Here is a 21,852-nt window from a genome sequence, read left to right on the forward strand (position 1 = left end):
TCTTGCTGAGTTCCTGTTTGTTCTATTGGTTAGTGAGAGAGGAGTGTTGAAGACTCTAGCTGTAATTGTGGATGTGTTTACATCTTCTTTCAATTCTATCAGTTTTTGTTTCTATTATTTTGAAGCTGTGTTATTAAGTACATACATATTTAGGATTCTTATGCCTTCTTGGTGAATCGACTCTTGTCATTATGTAACATCATTCTTTATTCCTAGTAAGTTTTCATGCTTTGAAGCATATTTTGTCTGATATTAATACAACTACTTCAGCTTTCTCTTTATTGTGTTTGCATACTACTTTTTCTGTCTTTTTACTTTTAACTTACCCATGTCATTTTCTTAAAGTAAGTTTCTTGTAGACAGCATATAGTTGAGTCTTGTTACTTTACTTAATCTGAAATCTCTGTCTTTTAATGAGTGTGGTTAGACCATTTATATATAGTATAATTATTGATATATTTTGGTTTAAATCTACCATTTTACTACTTATTTTCTGTTTGTGCCCTCTTCTGTTCTGTTTTCCTTTCCTGACTTTTATTTTTTGTATATTTGATTTTTTTAGGATTTCTTTTAAATTAAATCCATTGGGTTTGGGGGCACATCTCTATAGTCATTTTTTAGTAATTGCTCTAGAGATTATAATATATATACTTAACTTTTCACAACATTTTTAGAATTAATATTTACCATTTCAAGAAAAATGGAGAAAACTTACCATCTTTTTAGTCTCTTTACCCTTCCCACTTTATGTTGTAGTTGCCATAAATAATACACTTACATACATTGAAAACCCTACCAGACAATATAATTTTTGCTTCCAACTGTCATACATACTTTGATGAAGTTAAAAGGAGAAAATATTCTACTATAATTACTCAGACTTACCATTTCTGTCATTCTTCCTCTATTCCTGAAGTTTCATATTTTCATCTGGTACCATCTCCCTTACACCCAAAGAACTTCCTTTGCCATTTCTTTTAGAGAAAGTCTGCTGGCAACAAATTCTTATAATTTTCTTTCACTAGTAAATGTCTTTATTTCACCTTCTATCCTGAAGGATATTTTCACTGGATATAGAATTCTAGGTTGACAGTTCTTTCCTTTCAGTAGAGTAAAATATTTGTTCCAGTGCCTTCTGATCTCAATGGCTTCTGATAAGAAATCTGAAGTTTTTCTAATCACTTTTCTGCTATATGTAATGCATTATTTTTCTCTAGCAGCTTTCACAATTTTAAATTTATATTTAGTTTCAGCACTTTGGTTATAATGTGTCTAGGCATGGATTTCTTTGAGTTTACTTTTTTGGAATTGGCGAAGTTTCTTGAATCTGTACATTTATGCTTTTCACCAAATTTGAGAAATTTTCAGCCATTGTTTCCTCAAATTTACTTTGGCAACATACTCTCCTTTATTTCTGAGGCTCCAATGATACAAATATTAGGTGTTTTTGTGTTGTCTCACAGGTTCCCTGAGGCTCTAATAATTACCACATTATCCCCTCCAATGTTTTGTTTCTCTGTTGTTCAGAGTGCATAATTTGTATTCATCAGTCTTTAAGTTCATTGACTTTTTTGCCATCTCCATTTTGCTATTGAACACATCTAATGAATTTTTTATTTTGGTTGTTGTATTACTCAGTCCTAAAATTTTTATTGGGTTCATTTTTATAGCTTCTGTTTCTCTGTTGAGATTTCCCATCCTCCTATATATTCAATAATGTTTACCCTACTTTTTGGAACATGGTTATAACTGTTGCTTGAAATTATTGGTCTAATACTTATAATATCTGAGTCATCTCAGGGGTGGCTTTCATTTGTTGCCTTTTCCCTGGTGAATCATTGAAATTTTCCTGGTTCTTCTATGTTGAATAATCTTGGATTTTATCCTAGACATTTTGAATATTATGTTATGAGACTCTGTGTCTTGTTTAAGTCCTATAGAGAATTTTTACTTTTTATTTGTTGTTGTTTTTTTTTTTTTTTTTTTTTTTCAACCTGTTTAGATTCAGGCTACAGATTCCAACCCATTTTCTGTGATTTCAATATAAGTTCATATTTTAAAGTTTTCCCAATGTTATTTAGATCAGTCCATCACATGCACCACCCAAGAACCAGTCTATTTCCTGAGCAGTGGTCTACACTGTAGTTCATTTCTCAGAGCCTTCCCATTCTATTTAAGGTCAGATCGATGCATCCACAATGTGGACATAAGCTGAGAAATTCTTGTAGAACTTCTGCTGAGCTCCTTGTTCTCCCAATCTCCCTATATTTTGTAGCTCTTTTTCTGGCACTCTGGCTGTAAATTTGATTCATTAGTTTCCTTGCTCTACCATGTACTTCGCATGATTTGGTTTGCCTCTGGGGCCAAGGAATGGGAGAATATATGGAGAAAAAAGCAACAAGAATTCCCTCCCTTCCCCTCTCCTCCTCTCCCCTCCCCTCCCCTTCTCTCTGTCTGTCTGCCTGTCTGTCTGTCTGTCTGTCTCTCTGTCTCATCTATCTCCTCTAACCATAGTTTCTTCAATCAGAGAGAGGTATTCTCTTATCTCAAATTTTAGGTAGCCACCTGATTCCCATGGCCATCACTACCACCATCAAAGGATTGTAACTCAAGACTGGGGCTTACCTAAGTGGTTGGGAAGGAGAGAAAGGGGGAAAAAAAGGACATTTCCTTCACTTCCTGATCTGTAGAGACCATAATTCCACTCCTTGAATCAGAAAGAGAGGGATTCTGTTGGAGCTCCCTGTCTACACCTGGTACACAGATCTGGAATTTGGGCTGCCATTGAATTCAGGCTGGTAGATACAGGGGGAGAGAAATCAGGAAACTTATTTCTGGATTAGTAGTAATTTGAGTCTTGATTTCATTCTTCAACTTGTCTGCTATCATTCGCTTTTCAGAGGCCTTAGACACTTACTCCATGCATTCTCTCTGGGTTTCTTAGTTGCATTCAATGGGAGAGATGGGAGAGTGTGCTTATTTCCATTTTAACCAAAACCCAAAGTGTTATGGTTTCATCTAGAAGCTTTACAATTTCATCTTTTATCTACGATTCATCATAAATTAATTTTATACTGCTTGAGGTAAAAGTTAAGGTTCACTTTTTCTATACAGGTAACCAATTGTGCCAGCACTATTTGTTGAAAGATTTTCTTTCCTCATTAAATTCCTTTGATGCCTTGGTAAAACAAACAAACAAACAAACAAACAAACAAACAGTCGGCTATATAAGAACAGGTTTAGTTCTGGACTATGTTCTCTGCTACTGACCTTTTTTAAAAGTCAATACATTATCAGTGATTACTGCGGCTTTATAGTTTATCTTGAAATCAGGAAATATAAGTCCTCCAACTTTGTTCTTTTTAAAGATTATATGAGAAATTCTAGGTCATTTATTTTCCATATAAATTTTAGAATCAAGTTATCAATTTCTAAGCACCACCCCCCCCCAACTTTCTTGTAGAGAATTGACATCTTAACAACCTTGATTCTTCCATCCCACAAACATGGCGTATCTACTCATTTATTTAGGCTTCCTTTGACTTCTCTCAGCAGTGTTTTATAGATGTTAGTATAAAGTTCTTGCAAATATTTTGTTAAATTTATTCCTAAATATTTTTTATGGCTTGGATGCTATTATAAATGGTATTTTTAAAATTTAATTTTATGATTTTTCATTGATACTATATAGAAATACAATTGATTGTCATATACTGACCTTCTTTCCTGAACTTGCTGAACTCACTTATTAAATATAATAGAGGTTTTTTTTTGGTAGATTTTTAAAAGATTTTTTATTAATACAATCAGGTAATTTGTGAATTAAGACAGTCTTACTTCTTCCTTTCCAATATGTATTTCATTTACTGTTTTTCCCTCATTGCATTGGCTACAACCTCCAGAAAACATTGAATAGAAATAATGTGAACAAACAGCCCTGCCTTAATCTTGATATTAAGAGAAAAGTATTTGGTCTTTTACCATAGATGCCCTTTATCTGGTGGAAGGATTTTCCTCCCCTCTATTTCTAGTTTGCTGAGGATTTTTATCATGAATCGGTGTTAAATTTTGTCAAATGCCTTTTCTGCATCTATTGAGATGGCCATTAAGCTTTTCTTTATTTTTCCCATTATTGTGGTAACAGCAATGATTTCTAATGTTAATTTAAACTTGTATGCCTCAGAGAACTTTAGCTGTGATGCAGCATACCTTTTACATATTGGTGAATTAAATTTGTTATTATTTTGGTATAAGTCTTATACTTATGTTTATGAGGAATATTTACTTTGCAGTTTTCTTGTAATGTATCTTTCTGATTTTGATGTCAGGGTAATGCTGTATCATAAAATAAATTGACAAGTGTTCCCTTCTCTGTTTTAAAAAAAAATTATATAAAATTGGTATTATGTCTTCCCTATATGTTTGACAGAACTCACTAGTGATGCTAAAACTAACTAGATTTGGAGGGTTTTTTATTTAATGGACAGATTTTAAATTACAAATTCATTTTATAGAATAGTGTCCTTTAAAGAACTGGTCACCTAAGTAGTTAAATTTCTTGGCATAAAGTTAAAAACATACTTTCATTAACCCTTTAATGTCTGTAGGCTCTGTGGTGATTTTCCTCATTCATTTCTGGCATTAATAATGTGTATTCTCCCTTTGTTTTCTCTTTGCCAATATAGCTATGGTTTAGCAATTCTATCTATCTATACAAACCCCAAACTTTTAGTTTATTTTTTCTATTTATCGTCTGATTTTTGTTTTATTTATTTTAGCTCTATTTTTATCCTTCCTCCTACTTATTTTGGGCTGTTTGCTCATTTTTTTCTAACCATGGAAGCTTAAATTATTTATTTTAAATCTTTTTTTATCAGAAATAATTTAATTTCAAAAATTCTTCCTAATCACTGCTTTGGCTGAATCCAACAAATTTTGATATAACTTCATTATCATTTAGTTTAAGATGTTCTAATTTCCCTTGTAATTTATTCTTTGATCCATGGATTAATTAAAATGTTGTTTAAATTCCAAATACTTGGAGATATTCCAGATATTATATTTTTTCTTTCTCCAGATATATTTTTGTTATTGAATTCCATTTTAGTTAACTTGCAGTCAGAGAATATAGTTTTATATTTATTGTGCCTTCTCTTATGGCCCATTCGTGATGAATGTTCCATGTATACTTGGAAAGAATGTATTCTACAGTTGTTCAGTGCAGTATTATATAAATCAAAAGATGGAATTGCTTGATAGTTTTGTTCAAGTGTTCTGTAGTTTTACTGATTTTCTGCATATTTGTCCTATTAGTTATTGAAAGAGAAGTGTTGAAATCTCCAAATATAATAATGAATTTCTTTTGTGTCAGTTTTGATTTGTGTATGTTAAAACTGTTATTAAGTGCATATACATTATGATTATCTGTCTTCTTGATGAAGTGATTCTTTTATCATTGTAAAATGTCCCCCCTTATCTCTGATAATCTCTTTGTCCTGAAGTCAGTTGTTTGATATCAAGATATCCATTCCAGCTTTCATAGGAATAAGTGTTTACATAAAATTATTAGTGTTTGCATAAATTTTCATAATATTGGCATTTACGTAGTATATCTTTTTTCCCCTTATACATTTAATCTCTCTGGGTCATTTATTTAACGGGAATCTCTTAAACAGCATATAATTGGTTCTTTTTTTTTCTTAGGCATGGCAACTCTTGGTTGACCACACAGATTGCAAGGACTTTGTCAGCTTACAATCCCTTATTTTACTTATTTATCTTTTTATGCCTACAGCACCTGGTCTTCCTAGGTGATCTCCCATCCAAGTTCTAACCAGGCCTGACCCTGCTTAGCTTCCGAGATCAGACAAGATCGGGCTTGTTCGGGGTAGCATGACCGTAGTTAATTGGTTCTTGCTTTTTTAAAAATCTAGTTTGACAACCTCTGTCTTTTTATTAGAATATTTAATCAACTTACATTTAATATAATTTTTATATGGCTAGTCTTAAGTCTGCCACCTTGTTGTTTGTTTTCTATTTCTTTCTTATGTTCTTGTTCTTGTCCTCCTTCCCTGCCTTTTTTTTTTTTAAATTAAGTTTATTAGGGTAACATTGGTTAATACAATCATATAATTTTCAGGTGTACATTATCATTTGAAATCTGTGTATTCTATTGTGTGTTCACCACCCAAATTCCAGTTTCCTTCAGCTACCATATCCCTGCCTTCTTTTTGATTATTTGAGTATTTTCCAGTATTCAAGTTTCTGTCTACTATTGGCTTATTAGCTATATATATTTTTTGTTTAAAATTGTTAGTGGTTTCTCTAGGATTTACAATGTTCATCTTTAACTTATCATAATCTACCTTCAAATAATGCAAACACATAATTTAAGAAACTTGCGTATTTTTATTCTCCTCCATCTTTTGTGCTGTTGTTCACATAGATTTTACTTCTACATTCATCACAGCCCCTGCAATACATTGTTATTTTGTTTCTTTAAACAATTATCTTTTAAAGAAATTAAGAAACAAGGAAAGCAATCTTTTACATTTATCTCCATATTTACCATTTCTAGTATTTTTGTTTCTTATTTTTTTTATTTACTCATTCATGCTTCCACCTGGCATCATTTTCTTTCAACCTAAGAACTGAATTGAAAATTTCTAATAGAGCGTGTCTATTGGCAACAAATTCTCTGAGCTTTGTTTGATGAAAATGCCTTTATTTCACCTTCATTTTTGAAAGATATTTTTGCTTGGTATAGATTCTAGTTTGACAGGTTTTATTTTTCTTACAACACTTAAAATGGTTGTTATATTATGTTCTGGCTTGCATTATTTCTGATGAGAAGTCAGAAGTTATAGTTTCATTATTCCCTTATATAATACATATTTTACCCCTCTGGCTACTTTTAAGATTTTTTCGTTGGTTTTCATAAATTTGATTACGATGTTTTTCAGTGTGTTTTCCTTTATTTTTATCCTTTTTTGGGTTCTTTGAGTTTCTTGGATCTCAAAGATTATATCTTATTTATATTTTGGAAATTTTGAAAAACTTTTGATTATGATTCAAGTGCCATATTGTGACCATTATTCAAATGTTTTCCTGCCTCATCTCTCTTATCTCTCCTTCTGCTGCTTGAATTTTACATATACTAGTTGGCTTGATATTATCCAATAGATCATCAAGACTTGGTTAACAATTTTCTAGACTTTTTTCCTCTATGCACTTCAGTTTGTATGGTTTCTGTTGCCATATTTCAAGTTCACTGATTTTTCTTTTCTGTGTTTCTATCTGATGTTAAACCTACCCAGTGAAATTTTCAATTCATATATTTTATTTTTGGATTCCAGAATTTTTACTTGATTCCTTTTTGGACTTACCATTTTTCTATCGATATTTACCAATTGTTCATTCATTGTGTTCATCTTTTCCTTAAAATAGTTGAACATGTTCATAATACTGCTTTAAAGTCTTTGTTGCTAATAAGATTATTTCCATCCTTTTGGGTTATATTTCTATTGACTAATTTTCCTGCTAATTATAGATCATACTTTCCTGTTTCTTCACATATCAAGCAATTTTTATTACATGCTGGACATTTTGAATGCTACATTGTTGAGTGCCTAATTTTATTTTTAAAATTTCATAATAGCATTTTGGATTTTCTTGGGAATTAACCCTTTTGAAACTTGTTTTTAGGTTTTATTAGGGTAGATATAGAGAAACCTTTACTCTGGGGCTACATTAGTTCCTCTCCTAAAATGGGATCTTGTTGAACCCTCTATAGTGACATAATTTTTTTTTGTAAAGATTTTTCCCACTCTGGTTGGTTTAAACTTAAACATCTCTTAGCTCTGTATGAGATCCAGTAATTATTTAGCTCACAGCTGATAGTTGTTTTTTTTCAACTATCTGGTATTGTTCTTTGCTTAGCCTTTTGGAGTCTTATCCTATGCATGCACAATTTAGTATGTGACCAAAGATTCAAGATTGTCCCTATGCAGATTTCTAGAGTAGCTCCTTTATCTTTCTTTGGTACTCTGCCCCACAAATTCCAAGTAACAAAGCAGACCTAAACTCTGATTTCTGTCTTGTTAAGTCAGGGAGACTGCTTTGCTCTGTTCAAGCTACCTCTCTATATACCACAGTGTAGAAATTAACTCCAAATAGAAAGACAAGGCATATGCGACTCACCTCATTTTTTCTCCTTCTCTCAAGAATCACAGTCCTGTACTGCCTGGCATAAACATCTGAAAACAGGTATTTCATGTATTTTGTCCAGTTTTATAGTTGTTTACAGTGGGAGGGTAGAAGGGCTGCTTGAATGTCAGTCTCTGTCATGGCTAGAAACGTAAATCATTGCCTCTCAGCTTATTTTATATTTTTAATTTTGAGAGGTGATAGAAATTATCTAATTCATGATTTTAGTGGTGGTTACATGACTATATACTTGTCATAACTCACTGACATGTTAGTACATAATTGTATACTAAAAATTGTAAATGTTATTGTATGCAAATTATAACTCAATTAAGTTCATAAAATGGCAAAATAAAGATATTTGAAACAAAGCAATAAATTATTAGGTATTTCAAGCACACATATAACTATGGAGAATAATATAGGAAATTCTCTTATCAGTCAGATTACAAAATAAGACAATATGAATACAACCAGAAGCTCCCTATGCATCCCTTCCTCCCTTGCAAAGTTAACCACTATCTTAGACTTTGTGTTTATTATCTTTATTATGCTTGTTTTTATCATCTTACTTTATATGTATGTATCTTGATAAATGTGTTATTGTTTTCCCTGGCTTTTGAACTTGACGTGTTTCATCCATCTAGCTGTTTTTAAATGATGTAATAATAAATAGGCAAACCCACAAACATAATTATATTTATAGAACTTCTAGCCTTGGGCCTATATGGAAATGCACAAAGTTTACCAGACTCTCTCCATTTTGAACCAGCTACCCTTCCCTCAAGAGAGAAAGCCAAAGAAATCACTGAAATTTATTCTTCTGCCCAGGGGAAAAATATTAGTGAGCACTCACTCTTGGCAAGTGGCATGAAAGGCAGCTTGCAAGCCTGGCCTTGTTCCAATAGCTGTAGTAAAGACTCATGCACTGAGGGGTGATGAGCGTTTAGCTGCTTCCATTGCCCTGAGTCAGCAGGCCTGCTGGAGCCTGGTGTCAGCAGTTTCTAGTCAGAGAGTGGCTTGCTGGACACCCTTCTGCTTTCTGCTAGATGGAAGTGAGTATCTCAGGAAAATTGATTCTAGCCCTCAGATCCAGGCTGGACCATTAACTGTAAATATTATTAATCACTTAATAAGGGTTAGAAATGTCTGTAATTCCTTCACTGTGTGACTTTTTTGTGAGGTCCAGCCCAGATGCCCTATACCAAGGCACAGGCTCAAATGGCATCTCCTTCCTCACACCAGCCCTGATTCCTCCAATTCAAAATGGTGACTGCTGCTTTTGGCTTTTATCTGTGCCTGTTTTTTATTTTATTTTATTTTATTTTATTTTATTTTATTTTATTTTATTTTATTTTATTTTATTATTTTATTTTATTTTATTTATTTTATTTTATTTTATTTATTTTATTATTTTCATCATTTTCTACATGTGCTATAAATTTTTTCAGTACATGTCTTGTTTCCTCTATTAAAGTCATGGACCTGCATATGCTAATTTCTTTTTGTATACATCCACAAGCCCCCACTTCTTATCTTCACTCTCAGTGCCTAGTAAAATACCTAACATGATAACTGTGTGTTGAATAAATGAATGAATGACTTTAACAGATAGTATTTGTTTCACTTTATCACACCAAATTTAAAACAACAGAAACACTTTGTTCACAAAACAGCTATGTATAACATTTGTATTCTCTAGTTTAATCTACAATTCCATGCTTTTGATTCATGTAACTCCTCAGAAAAAGCCAGTCACTCCAGTCACTAGCAAGACCATAGCCCTTAAACACAGCCGGATCCTCTTGAATGAGTTTTATATTCTCATAAACTTTACTTAGTCTAAATAGTTTCGTTTTCTTTTCCATTATTCTTTTGAGCTATAACAAGCCCCTCCTCTCTCCATTTCTTGAATTCCCAACAGATCAGTTTTGATTACTAGTAGGGTGGTTAAATTTCCTGAGGTGCTACACAGCTAAGCCAAAAGTTCTAAACAGAAACAAAAGGAACATCAAACAGAAGAGCCTGTTTTAAAGTTCCCAGACCACATGAAATTCAGAAGCATTAACTAACCTCTTTGAAGGTTAAGGAAAATTTTAATCAGAAAAAGTGGTGAAAAGCATGTCTACATTAGTGCATATGCGCACACAACACACATACACTTTTTTGCACATTTTCCTTTTTACTTCAGGCCAAGCATAATAAATATCTGTATTGGTCAGTGAAATCGGTTCTTTCAGTTGATCATAAATATGTGCTGTATCTTGTCGAAGGCTTTTTCTGCATCTATTGATATGAGTCCTTCAGTTGAAATGTGTGGAATTTAGTAAGTAAATAAGGGAGAAAGAGAATTAATTTGTTTATTTATCATGCAGTATTTTATCTTATTACTCTAAGGGCATTAATTATAATTTTAAAATATTTTTCTTCTGTTCCCTATACGGTCCCTCTTTTATATCAACTCCTCCATTATAATTTAATTTTTTAATCAAGGTGTAATTTACTTACTGAAATGTATATAGAATTCAATTATATAGCTTGATGAATTTTACATATGATCGTACTCACATACCCACACCCAGATCAAGATATATCATATTTTGATAACACAAAAGTTTCCTTCATTATCTTTTACAGGCAATAAAACCCTAAAAATAGTCACTTGTATGATTTCTATCAATAACAGTTTGTTTTGCTTGTTTTTGAACTTCATGTCAATGGAATCATATAGTATGTACTCTTCTGTATCTCATTTATTTTATTCCACAACATTGTCTGTGAGATTCATCCATGTAATCAAATGTAGCAGTTGTTAATTTAATTATTGTTGTTTAGTATTTCATTGTATACATATATCACAATTTATTTATTCATTTTCTGTTGAAAGACCTTTGAATTGTTTCCAGTTTGGGTCTATTATCAAGCAACATTTTATTGCAGCTTTAATTTGAATTTCCTTGCTAATCATTTTTTTTACATGAAATTCCTATTCAAGATACAAAGAAACAGAAAGATATTCCGTGTTCTTGGATTAGAAAAATCAACATAATTAAAATGACCATATTATCTAAAGCATTATACAGATTTAATGCAATCCCCATCAAAATCTCATCGGCATTTTTTAAAGAAATAGAACAAAAATCATCAGATTTATATGGAAGCACAAAAGACCCCGAATTGCCAAAGCCATCCTGAGAAAAAAGAATGAGGCTGGAGGCATCATTCTGCCCAACTTCAAATTATACTACAAAGCGACAGTAATCAAAACAGCATGGTATTGGCAGCAAAACAGACATACGGACCAGTGGAACAGAATTGAGAATCCAGAAGTAAACCCATATTTATATGGGCAAATAATTTTTGACCAAAAAAAAAAAAAAAGCATACAGTGGAGAAAGGAAAGCCTTTTCAATAAATGGTGCTGGGAAAACTGGAAGGCCACCTGCAAAAGAATGAAACTAAACTGTTGTCTATCACCACACACCAAAATTAACTCAAAATGGATTAAGGATCTGAGTATAAGACTGGAAACAAAAAAATGCAGAGAAGAAAACATAGGAACTAAACTCAAGGACCTTGGACTTAAAGAGGATTTTATGAATTTGACCTCAAAGGCAATGGGACTACATCAAACTAAAAAGCTTCTGCTCAGCAAAAGAAATCAATAAGGTAAAAAGACAACCATCTCAATGGGAAAATATATTTGCAAGCAATGCCTCCGATAAGGGCCTAATATCCAAAATATACAATGAACTCATATGACTCAATAACAACAAAAAAACAAACTATCCAATCAAAAAATGGGCAGAGAACCTGAACAGACACTTCTCCCTATAGGACATAAAAATGGCCAACAAATATTTGAAAAGATGTTCAACATCGCTAGCTATTAAGGAAATACAAATCAAAAGCACAATGAGATACCATCTCACACCTGTTAGAATAGCTATAATCAACAGGACAAGTAATAACAAATGTTGGAGAGGATGCAGTGGGACTGCAAATTGGTACAGCCACTATGGAAAACAGTATAGAGGTTCCTCAAAAAGCTAAGGATTGATCTACCATATGATCCAGCAATCCCTCTACTGGATATTTACCCCCAAAGACCTGAAAACCCATATCTGAAAAGATATTTGCACACGGATGTTCATAGCAGCACTATTCACAGTGGCCAGGACATGGAAGCAACTAGTGTCCTATGATAGATGATTGGCTAAAGAAGCTGTGGTATATACAATGGACTATTACTCAGCCATATGAAGACATGAAATACTGCCATTTGCAACAACCTGGAAAGACAAACAGAAAAGTTGAAAATCACATATCACTTATATGTGGGATATTAACCTAAAAGTAACAAATGAACAGGACAAACACTCAGGGACATGGACAATGGACTAGTGCTTACCAGAGGGTAGGGGGTCAGGGAGGAGAGAAGAGGTAGAAAGGATAAAGGGGGTCAAATATAGGCGGCTTGGGGGAGGGTGAAGTGGGTAAAGGGGTTCAAATATATGGTAGCTGAAGGAAACTGGATTCTGGGTGTTAATCATGCAATAGAATATATAGATGTCAAATTATAATGTACACCCAATTATTATATAATTGTATTAACCACTGTTACCCCAATAAACTTTAAAAAATTCCTATTCAAGATTTTGCACATTTTTAGAAGATCGGGCTGTATATTTATTATCTATGCTGAGTAAGAAGTTCCTCAAGATATGCTGGTTTAAAACACCAATAAACATTTATTATCTCAGTTTCTTTAGGATAGGAATTCTAGAGTGGCATATATGGGTGGTTTTGGCTTGGGGTTTCTCATAAGTTGCTGTCAAGAGGTTGACAGGGGCTGCAGTCATCTGCAGGCTTGAGTAGGGTTGGAGCATTCTCTTCCAAGATGGCCCACTCACATGGCTGGCAAGTTTGTGCCGGCTGTTGGCAGTAGGCCACCGTTCCTTGCCACATGGACCCTTCAAAGGATAGCCTGAGTTTCTCACAATGTTGCTGGCCTTGCACACAGCATGTGAACCAACAGAGCAAGGCAGAGAAGGCCTTTGATGTTTAGAAGTCCTTAACTTTATTAAGAGAAAATTCATCCATTTAGATCATACAGTTAAATATGATTTGTATGTTCACGAAGTTATGCAACCATCATGATAGCCAGTTTTAGAAAATTTTCATCATCCTCAAAAAAAAAAAACCCTCATATTTATGATGAGTCACTCCTCCAATCCTCCTGAAACCTCCTAGCCCTAGGAAACCACTAATCTACTACTATCTCTGTACATAAAATTGCCTGTTATGCACATTTTACATAAATTAAATCATACAGTATATGGTCTCTTTCGACTGGCTTCTTTCACTTAACTTAGCAAAATGTATTAAAGGATTATCCATGTTGTAGCATGATAGTACTTCACTCATTTTTATTGCTGAATAATATTTTATTATATTGATATATCACATTTTATTTATCTGTTCATCCATCAGTTGAAGGGTTATTTGGGTTTCTACTTTTTTGGCTATTATGAATAATGCTATTATGAATATTCATGTATAAGTTTTTTATATGAATGTATGTTTCCTGTTATCTTAGGTAAATACCTCGCAGTGGAATTGCTGGGTTGTTAGTAACTCTATGTTTAACTTTTTTTTACTTTATTTTTTTAAAGCAATTTTAGGTTTATAGCAAAATTGAGAGGAAGGTACAGAGATTTCCTACATGCCACCTGCCCCCACATATGCATAGGTTCTTTCATTATCAACATTCCTCATCAGAGTGGTACATTTGTTACAACTAGTGAATCTACATTAACACATCATAATCACTCGAAGTCCATAATTTACATTAGGGTTAACTGTTGGTGTTGTATATTCTATGGGTTTAGAAAAACATATAATAATATATATATTCACCGTTATAGTGTCATACGGAGTGTATGACATTCACTGCCCTAAAACTCCTCTGTGCCCAGTCTATTCACCTCTGCCCCAACCCCAATCCCTGAAACTACTGATCTTTTACCTTCTCCATAGTTTTGTCTTTCCAGAATGTCATGTAGTTGGAATCGTAGGATATGTAACCTTTTCAAACTACCTTCTTTCACTTGCATGCATTTAAATTTTCTCCATGTCTTTTCATGGCTTGATAACTCATTTCTTTTTAGTGCTGAATAATATTTCATTGTCTGGATGTGTGCCACAGTTTATTGATCCGTTACCCACTGAAGGATATCTGAGTTTTTCCAAATTTGGGCTTTACGAATAAAGCAGTTATAAACATTTGTGTACAGGATTTTGTGTACAGGTTTTAGTTTTCAGCCTCTTTGGGTAAATGCCAAGTAGTATGATTGTTGGATTGTATGGTAAGAGTATTTTTAGTTTTGTAGGAAGCTGCCAAACTGTCCTCTAAAGTGGCTCTATAATTTTTTCATTCCTAACAGCAGTGAATGAGAATTTGTTGCTTCAAATCTTCATCAGCATTTGATAGTGTCCATGTTTTGGATTTTGGCCATTCCAATAGGTGTGTAGTCATATGTCATTGTTGTTTTAATTTGCATTCCCAATTGTATATGATGTGTACCATCTTTTATATGTTTATTTACTTTCTGTACACTTTCTTTGGTGAAGGTGTCTATTAATATCTTTGGTCCATTTTTAAAGCAGGTTATTCATTTTCTTAATGCAGAGCTTTAAGAGTTCTTTGTATATTTTGGATAATAGTCCCTTATCAGATGTCTTTTGTAAATATTTTCTCCCAAGTCTTATTCTCTTGACATTGTCTTTCACAAGTAGAAGTTTTTTATTTTAATGAAATCTAGCTTAGCAATTATTTCTTTCATGAATTGTTTCTTTGTTGTTATATCTGAAGAGTCATTGCCATCCATTCCAAGGTCATCGAGGTTTTCTCCTATGTCATCTTCTAAGAGTTTTATAGTTTTGTATTTTACATTTAGGTCTATGACCCATTTTGAGTTAATTTTTGTACAGTCTGTGTCTACATTAATTTTGTGGATGTCCAGTTCCAGCACCATTTGTTAAAAAGGCTATCTTCACTCCATTGTATTGACTTTGCATCTTTGTTAAAGACCAGTTGACTATATTTAATATGAGTCTATTTCTGGGCTATTTTGTTTCATTGATATATTTGTCTATTCTTTACCCAGTACCACATTGTCTTGATTATGGTAGCTTTTATTAAGTCTTAAAGTCAGGTGTTAGTCTTCCAACTTTGCTCTTTTCCTTCAACATTGTGTTGGTCCTTCTAGATTTTTTGCCTCTCCACGTAACCTTTAGAATCAGTTTGTTGATATCTACAAAAAACTTGCTGGGATTTTGATCGGGATTGCATTGAATCCATAGATCAAGTTGGAAAAAACTGACATGTTGACAATATAGAGTCTTCCTATCTATGAACATGGAATATGTCTCCATTTAGTTATTCTTGGATTTTGTTCATCAGAGTTCTGTAGTTTTCCTCATATAGATCTTATACATATAGTTAGATTTATACCTAATTTTTTGAAATTTGGGGTGCTAATGTAAACAGTATTGTTTTTAATTTCAAATTCCACTTGTTAATTACTGGCGTATAGGAAATTAATGGACTTTTGTATATTAACCTTGATCTTGAAAACTTGCTGTAATTGCACGAGTTCTGGGAGGTTTTTTGAAAATTCTTTCAGATTTTCTACATAGACAATCATGCTATCTGTGAACAAAGACAGTCTTATTTCTATTTATTTGCTTTTCTTGTGTTATTGCCTTAGCTAAGACTTCCAATAGTGTTAAAAGGGATGGTGAGATGAGACATACTTGCCTTGTTCTTCAGCTTAGTGTGAAAGCTTCTAGTTTTTCACCATTAAGTTTGATGTTAGCTGTAGGGTTTTGTTTTGTTTTGTAGATATTCTTTATCAAGTTGAGAAAGATTACTCCTATTCTTAGTTTGCTGAGAGTTTTTTTAATTATCACAAATGGGTGTTGGATTTCATCAAATGCTTTTTCTGCATCTATTGAGATGATCATGTGATTTTTCTTCTTTCTCCTTTGATGTAAGGGATTATATTAATCGATTTCTGAATGTTGAACCAGCCTTGCATAACTGGGATAAATACCTTTTTGGTCACGGTGTAAATTCTGATTCATTGTAGGATTTGATTTGTTTAAATATTGTTGAGGATTTTTGCCTCAACAATTCATGAGATATTGGTCTGCAGATTTCTTATGGTTTTGGTTTTGGTACTAGGGTAATGTTCTCATAGAATAAAGAAGTATCTTCTCTGCTTCTGTCTTCTGAGAGAGACAGAAGAGAATTGGTGTAATTTCTTCCTTAAATGTCTGGTTGAATTCACCAGTGAATCCATCTGGTTCTGGTGCTGTTTTTGGAAATTATTCATTATTGATTCAATTTATTTAATATAGGCCTATTCAAATTGTCTATTTCTTCTTGTGAGAGTTTTGGCAGATTGTGTCTTTCAGGAAATTGGTCCATTTCAGCTAGGTTATAAAATTTGTGGGCATAGAGTTGTTCATAGTATTGCTTGATTATCCTTTGAATGTCCATAGTATGTGAGGTAATGTCTCTACTTTTATTTCTGATATTAGTAATTTGTGTTTTTTCTTAGCCTCATTAAGGGTTTATCAATTTTATTAATCTTTTCAAATAACTAGTTTGTGTTTTCATTGATTTTCTTTATTAATTTTGATAATTCCTTTCTGGCTTTTCTCACTAGGAGAAAAAGAGGGTGTTGGCTTTTTAAAAGGCTGTCTCTCTCCATTTTATTATAAAATCAGTTTTCTTGCTGGAGTCAAATATCACTCCTCCTGCTGCATAACAATACTTTTAAGACTAATATTAAAAGCTAGCTTCATTTTACTTTGTAATATAAAGCTTTACTTTGGAATTGATATTCATAAGGAAGCTGCCCACAAATTGGATTCTTTTTAAGCAAAATGGGAAAACACATCTATCAAACAATTTTCAGTACAGAGTCTAGAGTTTTGATTTCATCAAAAAACCTCAGCCAATCAGGCTATCACTTCTGAAAGATGCCAGTTCCACAAGGCTGAGGGGATGTTGAAAGAAATCAATTTCATTGGTTTCTGCTCTAATTTTTACTATTTTTCTACTGCTTGCTTTGGATTTAATTTGCTCTTATCCTAATTTCCAAAGGTAGAAATTTAGATGACTGATTTTAGAGCTTTCCCCTAACGAATGCATTCAATGCTATAAATTTCCCTCTAAGCACATCTTTCACTGTATTTCACAAATTTTGATGTTTTTTTATTTAGTTTGAAATATTTAAAAATTTCTCTTGAGAATTTTTTCTTTGATGCATGTGTTTAGATGTGTGTTGTTTAATCTCCAACTATTTGGGGTTTTTCCAGCTGCCTTTCTGGTATCAATTTCTAGTTGAATTTCATTGTGTCTAAGAGGAGACGTGTGACTTCTATTTTTTAAAATTTGTTTATATTTGTTTTATGGCCCACAATGTGGTCTATCTAGGTGAATATTTTATGTGAGCTTGAGAAGAATGTTGTTGGATGAAGCAGTCTGTAGATGCTCATTACATCCAGTTGATTGATGGTATTGTTGAGTTCAACTATGTCTTTACCGATTTTCTGTCTGCTGGATCTCTCCATTTCTGATAGTGTTGAAGTCTCTATCTACATTAGTGGATTCAAATATTTCATCTTGCAGCTCTATCAGTTTTTTTCCTCACATATTTTGATTTCTTGTTAGGTACGTACATATTAAAGATTGTTCCATCTTCTTAAAGAACTGAGCCCTTTCTCATTATGTAATGGCTCTCTTTATCCCGAATAACTTTCCTTGCTCTGAAGTCTGTCTGAAATTAATATAGTTACTCCCACTTTTTGATTGGTATTAGCATGGTATGTCTTTCTTCACTTATTCAGTATGTCTTTATATTTAAAGTGGGCTTTGTAGACATGTTTGATTCACTCAGAAAATCTGCCTTTTGTGTATTTATACCATTGATATTATAATTATTTAGTTGGATTGCTATCTACCATATTTGTTACTGTTTTCTGTGTTGCCTTGTTCTTTGTTCTCATTTTTGTCTTCCAATCTTTTTGTGGTTTTAAAAAATTTTTTAATTTTTCAAAGTTAACATTTAGTATTAGTTTCAGGTATTCAACATAGTGCTTAGACATTTATATAATTTATGATCCCAATTAGTTCCCTTGACACCATACAGTTATTACAGTAGACTATATTCCCTATGCTGTGGTCAACATCCCTGTGACTGTTTTGTAACGGTTATTTTTTACTTAATTCCTTTACCTTTTTCACCCAGCCCCTCCACCCCACCAGCAGCCATCAGTTGGTTCTCTGTAACTGAGTTTGTTCATTCTTTAAATTCCACATGTAAGTGAAATCATAGGGTAATTGTCTTCCTCTTGGTTCACTTAGCATGTTGTCACAAATGGCAAGATTTAGATTTCATTCTTTTTTATGACCAATAGTCCGTCGTATATATGTACCACTTCTTTATCCTATCATCTATTGATGGACACTTGAGTCTTGTTTTCTTATCAGTTCAGCCACCCTTTGTCTTTTGATTGGAGCATTTAATCTACTTACATTTAAAATAGAGGGGTATGTAGTTATCGCCATTATTCATATTTTTAATTTTCTTCTTTTTAAAGAAGTCCCTTTAACATTTCGTCTAATACTGGTTTAGTGGTGAGGAACTCCTGTAGCTTTTTCCTGTCCGAGATGCCCTTTGTAGTTTTGAGCATTGTATATGCCATTTTCTCTCCTTTCTTAGCATATCAGTTATGCTTCTTTGACTTTTTTAGTGTGCATCCTAGTTTGAAGTATAGTTACAATTAACCAGTCCACTTTCAAATAACATTATACTGCTTTACCAGTAGGGTGCATAGTTTAATAACAATGTAATTCTAATCTCATTGTCACCCCTTTATAATTGCTGCCATTCATTTCACTTACACATAAGCATATGCAAGTGTGCATTTTTGTGATATATAAGCAAACGTAATTGAATACATTAAATAACACTTGCTATTATTTTTAACTATTAGGTCAGTTAAGAATGTTTTCATTTTACCTTTGCCTAATCCTTGATGTTCTTTATGTACATCTGAGCTGCCAATCTATATTCTCCCTGAAGAGATTTAACATTTCTTGTAACACAAGTGTACTGGCAACGAATACTGTTTTTCTGAGAAAGTATTTCTTTCACTTTTGAAAGATAATTTCACAACTAATTTTGGTTTTTTTCCCCTCTCAACACTAAATATTTCAGCCCCCTATCTTCTTGCTTTCATGGTTTTTGAAGTCAGATTTTAATTCTTAAATTTGCTCCTCTGTAGGTAAAGTGTTTTTCCTTTGGCTTCTTTCAGAATCTGATTATCTGTAATCTGAAAATGATATGCCTCTGCATTTACCCTGTTTGTTTTCTGCGATTCCTGGATCTGTGGTTTGGCATCTTTGCCTGTTTGGGCTACCATAAACTGGGCAGCTTATAAACAAGACTTTTCTTATAGTTCTGGAGGCTGGTTAAGTCCAGAACCAAGCAACACACTGGCAGATGCAGTGTCTGGTGAAGAGCCACTTTTTGGTCCACAGTCATCTTTGTGTGCTCATGTGGTGGAAAGAGCAAGGGAGCTCTGGGATCTCCTTTATACAGGTACTAATCTCATTCATGAGGGCCCCATTCTCATGACCTAAACACGTCCTAAAGCCCAACCTTGAAATACACCTCATTAGGGAGTAGGTTTCAACCTTTGGGGTAACATTCAGTTACACTGACATTAACTTGGGGGAAACTGTCATTAATTTCAAATCTTTTTTGTTCCCTTATCCTTTTGGTATTACATGCAAGTTATAGCTTCTGTAGTTGTCAGATATGCTGTTTTTTTTCTTTGTTTTGGCAGTTTCTATTAATTCAAGCTCAGATTCTTCCCGGTTATGCTCATGAAAAGCATTTTTTGTTCTAGTATTTGTCACTAGCATTTTTGTTTACTTTTCTCTGCCTACATTGCCCACCTGTTCCTGCATGTAATTCACCTATTACAGCCCTTAGCATATATTACAATTGAATTTCCCAGTTTTAACTTTAACATGTCTGGTTCTAACGCTTAATGTCTCTACAAACTTATTTTCGCACTTTATCTAATGCCATTCTCTCCCATGGTTCTGACATTGTCCATTTAAATTCATCTGGCAGCAGTTAACCCAAGGGACCACAAAGCTTTTCATACAACCAGACCACTGCCACACTACAGGCACATAAACAGGAGTCTCACCAGCCTAGAGCCCATTTCAATCTGTTAAGTTCCAAATTCTCAAAGTCGTCTGCCTATTAGCACCCTCTTAGTGGCAATTCCTAGTCAAAATTTTCCCAAATCCCAAAGTTAGAAAATCCAACTGATACCTTTAAAAAATAAACTTACTGACAGCCTAATGGTGGCTTACATACATTTAATTACAAGCCAACACCTCTAATCACAGCACCTTTTATGTCTGGTTGCTTTTCCAAAGGCATGCTTACAGTCTTTGGCCAACAGAGAACTAGGAAGTCATTACTGTAGCAAGAGGTGGGCCTTTGGCTAGGGGAACTCAGTGAGGGCTGTGCCAGATGCCCACTGTTCCCACCCCCACTGCCTTGGTACTCTAGCCTACTCTTTTCCCTAACAGGACACCTATAAGCACTTCCTTCACACACACCCCATCCTACTAAACTAGGCTTCTCAGCCTTAATCTATTATTCTTTATAATCCAAACCCTTCTGGACCACATTCTAGAGCTCAACTTGTATAATCATGTGAGGGGCCAATTCTTATTCCAAAACTGGTTGAGAACAGATTTCAAATCTGGCAGGAACACAGTTCCAGATGTTTACTAGAAACTAACATGGACGGGTATAATTCTATGTATATATGAGCTACCAAAAAAGTATGAGAACCACACGTTTGAGACACTGTCTTATTTGACAAAATAAGGCCTGCAAATATTGTCTGTACCACATTACCAGTATAGTATCATAATCTGGTTACTCAAATTATAGGCAAAATGGCATCACAGAGTACAAACTGTGGATTGAGTACCAAACTGCCCAGGTTCTGATCCTGACATCCTCCCTTTAATAGCTACAGACTAAATGAATATACTTTACAAAGTACCCTGGACATATTAAATGATATCCAAGCACAGGCACACTTTTATTGTGTTTTGCAGATACTGTGTTCTTACCAATAATGAGGCAAGACCCAACACCAGCAAAAAGATAATGGACTTGAAGGTTCAGATGATATTAGCCTTTCTTAGCAATAAAGTATTTTAAAATTAATGTATGTATACTTTTAAGACAATGCTACTGAACACTTTATAACACTATAGTGTAAAACTAATTTGTTTGTACTAGGAAATCGAAAAAAATTCATGAGGCTTAATACAATGCCATCCCCAAGTGGAGATTATCACTCCAATACCTAGCTACCCACTCAGTAAGTTTTCCAGGAATATATGATTTTAAAAACCAGTACAAACACATCTTAGCCCAAGGGATACTGGATGAGGACTAAAAACTATAAATGAATTCTAATTATAAATAACAAGGTTAAAATAAAATCTTTGTAAACTGAGTTGTGCCAGCC

General features: G+C 33.5%; 1 pseudogene; it reads right to left on the reverse strand.

The window, feature by feature from the left end:
• Nucleotides 1–5,785: 5,785 nt before the first annotated feature.
• On the reverse strand, nucleotides 5,786–5,904 carry LOC120593073 (uncharacterized; annotated as a pseudogene).
• Between the last annotated feature and the right edge of the window lie 15,948 nt (nucleotides 5,905–21,852).

This window comes from Pteropus medius, unplaced genomic scaffold (genome assembly GCF_902729225.1).
Source record: "Pteropus medius unplaced genomic scaffold, Ma_sr-lr_union100, whole genome shotgun sequence".
Lineage (NCBI taxonomy): Eukaryota > Metazoa > Chordata > Mammalia > Chiroptera > Pteropodidae > Pteropus > Pteropus medius.